The sequence below is a fragment of the Cynocephalus volans genome, chromosome 10, assembly GCF_027409185.1.
Source record: "Cynocephalus volans isolate mCynVol1 chromosome 10, mCynVol1.pri, whole genome shotgun sequence".
Classification (NCBI taxonomy): domain Eukaryota; kingdom Metazoa; phylum Chordata; class Mammalia; order Dermoptera; family Cynocephalidae; genus Cynocephalus; species Cynocephalus volans.
Window position 1 is genome coordinate 46,333,696 of NC_084469.1, and position 7,760 is coordinate 46,341,455.

The 7,760-nt window shown below is 42.0% G+C and overlaps 1 pseudogene; it reads right to left on the reverse strand.

The window, feature by feature from the left end:
* Nucleotides 1–2,788: 2,788 nt before the first annotated feature.
* Nucleotides 2,789–3,716, reverse strand: LOC134389703 (PDZ and LIM domain protein 1-like; annotated as a pseudogene).
* Between the last annotated feature and the right edge of the window lie 4,044 nt (nt 3,717–7,760).

The window sequence follows — 7,760 nt, forward strand, 5'->3', positions numbered from 1 at the left end:
AGAGACCTACAGAGTTCATGAAGATGGGAGAAACCATGATGAGAGAAAGAAAAAAGTGCCCTGAGGGTCTCTGGCTGTGGTCACTTTAAGGCTGGAGCTGATGAGTGCATAGAGCAGGAGCTGGCAGAAGCCACAGCTGTGCCCTTTGCATTGAGTTACTTGGAGGTGGCAGAGGAGAAGAGGGCCTTTTTGGCTCCCAGGACAGCAAGACCATTAATAGGGCCCCCGTGGACCCAAACAGGAACAATGAGCCAGAACAATTAAAAAAAAGGGAGCCATTCAGAGGCAGGTGAGTCATTGCAATGGACCAGCACGAGGCCCATCCCATGGGAAGTGTTTGGAGCATGGGCAGTGGGGGAGACAGGCCCAAGAAGAATTGGACACAGCAAGGACAGCTGATGCACCCCCCAATTAGCACAGGACCACTCAGAGGAGACCAGTCAGGAATGCAGAATTGCATGGGGTGCAGTTTGATTAAAAAAACTCAGGCCCAGATCAGAGTTTCTGCACAACCCAGGTGCACCATGTCTCTGGAGAGCCAGAAGTACCTATAAGGTCAACCATTAAACCCTGAGCTGCACAAAAAACCTTCTCCAGGGAGCAAAGCAGCAATTTAGCTCAATCACACAGCTCAACTACTGGTTCCCATAGGAAGCTCCCCCATTTTAGAAGTAAGCAAAGGACAAAAAATTAGTTCCCACCCAGATACACCACCAGCACCTTGGAGCCTGCCTAAGAACTGGAGGCTTGGAGCTGGGGACTAGACCCCACTTCCACATCCAGGCACAACATGTCAGAGCCTTGGGACCTGCCCAGGAACCCAAGGCATGGAGTCAGGGACCAGACACACCCCACAACCAGGCACACTGCCAGCACCAAGGAGCATGCCAAAAACATTACCTTCATGTGGGTGGCTCACCTCAGCCACCATAATAACCATGGCTGCTGATAAAGTGGCTAGATGCCACAACCACCATGTAGATAGTCTGCCAGCCACTGGAGTGCATTGACACAAGGAGAGTCACTGGCAGAGATAAAGAAAAGAAGAGGATGTCTCACTCCACAAAGTCCTTTTCAGAGTGATAGAAGAAGCATCTGCTCTATGATAATATTGGGGGACCTGATCACATCTCTTAGCATTGGACAGATCATCTAGGCAACAAATCAACAGAGTAACCATTATCTTTTCAGAAGGAGAGAAGAAACTGAGGGTAATTAGAAGAGGGAGGGAGGGGGATAGGGGGCTGGGGGAGAGATTGAACAAGTGGCATTAAGAATAATTATGATTTGTAACAATGTATATGCTAGTAATATTGATTTGATCAGCATATCTCAATGTTGAACCCCAAAAATATGTATAATCAATTTTGATTCAATAAAAATAAATAAAAATAAAGTGGGTAATGTGTAAACAAGTGCTTTGAAGTTGTTTTCATGGTTGTTTGCAACCATTGTGTTTAAATCATGATTAATAAAGGTTTCTACGTACAGGTTTTTAAAAAATGAATCTGCATCATTAACAAAAGATGCATTATGAGCTGATCAATCCCAATAAATTGAACTGTTTCTAAAGTGGGAAGTTTTAAAGAAACTCTTTCACAGTGGTTTTTGAAACTATTTTAAATAATTTTATTTAAAGCTTTATCAAGTATTTTCACACACAAGGAGATAAAAAATAAATCTCTGCATACTTTCTGAAAGTTTCATTGTGTGCTGCTTTATTGCCATGAATTAAACTGGTTAAAAACAATTATTTCTCAATGATTTTTATATATATTTCTAATTGTTTGCTTCAAAAAGTTATTAATAGGAGTTTCTCATATGGGTTAAAAAAAGATGAATCTCTGCATAATTTTTTTTGGAGTCTATACATTTATTGAGTAAAAATGAAATCATCATATTCGTTAAATTCCGTTTGGTTCAAATTTGACTGATGTCCATTTGCAGCAGAGAAGAGCTGAGGTGAGGAAAATACACAGTGACACTGGCAAGGTGACATCGAACAAAACAATTTTCCATTAATCATAAAAGCCAGAATGACACAGCCTGTGTGAGTCAGTTGCCAAAGTGAGAGACTGGATGTTTGTTGCTCTGCCTCCCTCGGATTGGTCACCCCACTTCTCCTGGGTGACAGAGCCACCAAAGATTACGCAAAGCCCATCTGTTCTGAGCAGTGAGAAGCCCCCAAAAGGGGTTAATTTCCCAGAACCCTCAAGAGTGAGGCATTCCTTCCATTTGGGAAATTAACCACAAATTGGGGTTCTCTTCCTACATTTATTCTCCAGACCAGGAAGTTACAGGAAGAGAACATAGGTGGGGTTTTTCCTAAGAACAGTTTAACAAGTTTAACAATAGAAGCTGGTAACATTCAGTAAGACAAGCAAGGTGACATTCTATAATGCAATTAAGTCAATCCACTAACAAAAGCTTGATCTTAGCAAGCATTCTCTTCTTACAGCAATTTCCCAGTATCTACACATATCAATCAGCAACCTGTCTGTCTTTGACCCAGCAGCCTTGCTGTGTTACAATTCTTTATCTTACAACAGAGACTTTATAGCCTGGGGAAAATTTCCTGTCCTTTGCAAGGTCAATATTTGAAACTGCAAGGCTTTGGAAAACCAGGCCCTGTGAAGTACATTTGCTTTCTGCATATTCCACAGATGTTTACTGAGCAGGGCAAAACAAAGGGAAGCACAGAACTTCCAAGAGAGAGGACCAGACCATCTAGAGGACAAGTTGCACTAGAGGCTGGTTAAAGAACAAAGGTCAGTCCAGATCTGCTGGATCACTTGGGAAACACAGCAACCACATCATAGCCCTCAGGTGGCATGACTCGCTCCCCAGTGTGTTTTTCACAGTAGATTTTATCCTGCACAAAGAAATGGCCCTTTTGTTTCAGGCTAGTGCCACAGTTGGTGTTCACATACACCCAGGGTGGCAGTGATGATTCTGCAGCTTCACAGACATGCCCACAATGCCAGTGTCACATTTGTCACATGGGCAACTTCTGAGCATTTTCAATTGATGCAGCTACTTTGGTGACAGGAGCTTTAAAACCTCTGAATCCTGAGGGTTTGTTGAGATCCCCCTTTTCCTCAGACTCCAGGATTTCCTGCAAAACCAGGAATGACGTGGACTGTTTCAGGGGGCTCATTCAACTCTTGTTTCTCCTGATGATGAGGCTTCCTGGAGGCTAAAGATGGCCTAAGGGTATGCCCATGGCTACCTCTGCGCTGGTGGCAGTCTTTTACACCAAGGCCTTGTTGAAGTTAGGGACATATTCAGAAGGACAGAGGCCAGCCGGGTCGCTGTGCTTGTTTGTGATGACCTTGGGGGCAGTGCTGCGGGCAGGCGAGGTGGTAAAGGGCATGGCACTTCAGTTGTGGGGTTTCCTATGGGCAGGGCCTCTTGGGGTTCAGAGGCTAAATTCATCTCGTATGGATGATGTTTCCTTTCCTCTGTCATCAGAGACCAGATTTTATGTCCACATGTGGTGACCATGAGGGTCTTGCTGTTTATGCGGCCTTTGATTTTGTTCTGAGCCTTTTCCCCATCAATGGCTGTGATTACGTCTCCAATACATACATCAGCTGTAGCAGCCTGGCCTCCAGGAGTGACACGGGAACAGGAGAGGCTGCTGCAAGTCCTTGCCGCCCTCAAGGAGGAAGCCCCCCGCATGCCGGGCCCTGGAGGACCACGTGCTAGGTGCTCATGGCCGGCTGGGAGCGGGGGAGGGGCTGCCCTGCCCAGGCACTTCACTGTCGCTGTCACCGCTCCCATCCTCCGCCCACAGCCTGCAGCCCCTCCCCACCTTTTGCGCCAGCCTCTGCATAACTTCTGAAAAATGCACTGCAGGATGCTTTATTCCAGTAAATTACTCTGCTTTTTAAAGGAGAAACTCTGTAAGCCAGTGTTGTATGGTGATTTTTATTGGTAGTTCTAATCATTACTTTCAAAATGAGATAAATAAACGTTTTAGAAAATAGTAATCTGTGCATGATTTTCAAAAAATGCGTTGTCAACTGCCTTATTCCAGTGAATTACACTTTTTTTTTTTTGAACTGGGAACTTTGTGAGCAAGTGTTTTACAGTGGTTTTTATAAGTATCTCAAACCATGTTTTTCAAATCTGTATTAATAGTACATTTCTCATAAACGTAAAGATGAATCTAGCATGAATTCTAAAAGATACATTGCACACTGCTTTATCTCAGTTAATGCAATTGTTTCCTAAACCAAAAATTACAGTAGTTTTCATGAACTTTTCTTAACATTTTATTCAAAGCAGAACTAGTAAGTATTTTCAAATATAAGTTGAATGAAGATAAATCCCAGCATGATTTTTGAGAGAAACACATTAGACTGCTTTATTTCAGTGAATTAAGGTGTGTTCTAAACTGAGAACTTTTTTTTTAAAACCCCTGTTTAACCCCAAGACCTCTAATCATTCACTTTACCAGCTAAAACTGCGTGGGGTTATATAGGGATCTGAACCCGTGGCCTTGGTGTTGTCAGCACCACAGTCTCCCAAGTGAGCCACGGGCTGGCCCTAAACTGAGAACTCTTTAAGGAAGTGTTACACATGGTTTTAATGGGTATGTTTAACTATTACTTTCAAATCTGAGTCTCTGAAATGGCTTTAGCCTGGACCTTCTACTTCAGGTTTACTGGAGAGGTGGGTGAGCCTAACATCTCTCGGATCACGTATTCCTGAATAAAACTTGACTTCCATTTTCACCATTTGACTTTGTTTTCTGTCTGAGGGCAGGCAGCCAGACCTATGAATTTGGTGTCAAATTTTGGGGAGCCTCAGCCAGAAGCTGAGCATGCCCTGTAACCAACTGAACTTTTTTCTAAACTGGGAACTTTTTACCAAGTGTTTCACGCTGCTTTACTTGAGTGTTTTTAAGCATTTGTTTTAAAGCACAATTGATAAGTGTTTTCTCCAATGTTTTTTTCTAGGGGAGGATCTGCTAGAAGTGATGGTTTCTATCTGGATTAAAATCACATTTCAGACATATGTGCAGGTCTCAACTTCCAGAGGTGTCATTCATGAACATGTTTCCTTTGCTGTTTGTCATTGTTCTTTTTGGCCCTTCTGCAGAAAGGCTTACAAGTTTGCAGAAGAAGGTACAAGGAAAGCAGGGGAAGTTTGCAGCCACTTGACTCCAAGAGAGGAGTCATCGTTTCTTTGCAGAAGCAGCCATGGTTTTGAAGTGGCAGCAGTGACAGTGGTGACAATGGCCTGGCTGGTGGGGAGAGCTACACGTTTCATCTGTGACTGGGAGCAGGAGAACAAGTAAGGCTGCTTGTTGGTTAGTGACTCCAAAGCTGCCTGCTAAGGGGCTGTGAGGAGAAAAAGCTAAGGCTTCTGGATCACTTGGTGAACTGTGTTTGGAGAGGCTTGGTCTCCTTTTGCTTACTGATGGCCTGCTTAAACATCTCTTTAAACTTTTATGCATATGATATCCATTTCTAGATTAAGTGAATGACTACAGGACCTTGCTATGGTTTAAATGTTTTTTTCTGAAACTCAGGTTGAAACTTAACCCTCACTGTAACATTATTAAGAGTGTGGAAAATTTGACTATAGTATTTGAGCAGTGGAAGTTTTGGCAAGTAATTAAGATTAGATGAAGTTGTAAGGGTGAGGGATTAGTGGCTTTATAAAGGGAGAATAAAGGACCTGAGCTGATATGCTCAGCCCCCTCACTGTATGTTGCCCTGCCCCAACACCACGGACTCTGCAGAGGAGCCCCACCAGCAATAAGGCCCTCAACAGATGCCTCAATCTTGGATTTCCCAGCCTCCAGAATTGTAAGAAATAAATTTATTTTCTTTGTAAATTACCCAGTTTTATGTGTTCTGTTATAAACAACAAATAACAGACTAAGACAGACCTCTCAGAAAAATGTTGTCAAAATCGGTACAGACTGGGGCCGGCCCGTGGCTTACTCGGGAGAGTGCAGTGCTGATAACACCAAGGTCATGGGTTCGGATCCCATGTAGGGATGGCCGGTTAGCTCACTGGGTGAGTGTGGTGCTGACAACACCAAGTCAAGGGTTAAGATCCCCTTACTGGTCATCTTTTGAAAAAAAAAATCAGTACAGTCTGAGCAGTGTGCAAACCTGCAGTGAATAACCTGGCCCCTTCTTCTTTGTAATATATAACCTACAGTGCTTCTGTGCTTTGGCATTTTAGTGACGATGATTACTATTTTTTAAAATAATGAAGTAGAAACAATAATTACAAAGTTATAGTAATCTTCCCATGCGGCATGCTTGAGCCACCTGCTTAATCAGTTCATGTTACTTTTTTGAGGTTACAACTTGGTACAGGAGATGTAGGCATATATAAGCAGGTGGAGCAGTAGAAAAATGTACTAGAATCTGCATAACACACATTTATCCAAATTCAGTAATGATGATGCAAAAAAATGTATATGGAGCTCACTTTAAGAGAGACAGTAGTTTTTATACTCCAACAATGAACTAGTGCAAAAAGAAATCAAGAAAGCTAGCCCATTTACAGTAGTCACACACACCCACAGTGCCCCCACACAAACACCACAAAAAACCTAGGGATAAATTTAACTAAGTGGTGAGAGATCTCTACAAGAACTACAAATCACTACTGAAAGAAATTAAAGAGGACACAAAAAGATGGAAAGACATTCCATGCTCTTGAATTGGATGGATTGACATTGTGAAAATGTTCATACAGTCCAAAACCATATACAGATTCAATACAATTCCCATCCAAATACCAATGTCATTTTTCACAGAAATAGAAAAACAGCCTAACTTTCATATGGATCAACGAAAGACCCCAAATAGCCAAAGCAATCCTGAGTGAAAAACTAAAGCTGGAGTTGTTATACTACCTGACTTCAAAGTATACTACAAAGCTGCAGTAAGCAAAACAGCATGGTACTGGCACTAAAGCAGACTCTCAGATGAATGGAACAGAATAGAAAACCCAGAAATTCACCTCCATACTTACAGCCAACTGATCTTTAACAAAGGCACTGGGGAAAGGACCAACTCTTCAATAAATGGTGCTGGAAAAATGGGACATCCATATGTAGAAGAATGAAACTAGACCTGTTCCTCTTTCCATATACCAAAATCAACTCAAAATGGATTAAAGACTTAAATATAAGACCTCAAACTACAAAACTCCTAAAATAAAACATAGTGGAAACACTTCAGGAAGTAGAACTGGGCAAAGACTTTATGAATATGACCCCAAAGCACAGGCAACATAAGGAAAAATAGACAAATGGAATTATATTGCACTAAAAACCTTCTGCACAGCAAAAGAAACAATGAAGAGAGTAAAAATACAACCTACAGAGTGGGAGAAAATATTTGCAAACTATGCATCTGACAAAGAATTAATATCCAGAATCAAACAACTTAACGGTTAAAAAAAACCCCTCAAAAATTGGGCAAAGGAGCTGAATAGGCATTTCTCAAAGGAGGATGTACAAATGGCCAACAGACACATGAAAACTGCTCAACATCCCTAAGTATCAGGGAAATGCAAATCAAAACCACATTGACACATCATCTCATCCCAGTTAGAGTGGCAAATATCAAAAAGACAGTGAATAACAAATGCTGATGAGGATGCAGAGAAAGGGAAACACTGTTGATGGGACTGTAAATTAGTGCAGCCATTATGGAAAACAGTATGGAGTTTCCTCAAACAACAACAGATAAAACCGCCTTATGATCCAGCAATTCCACTGCTCA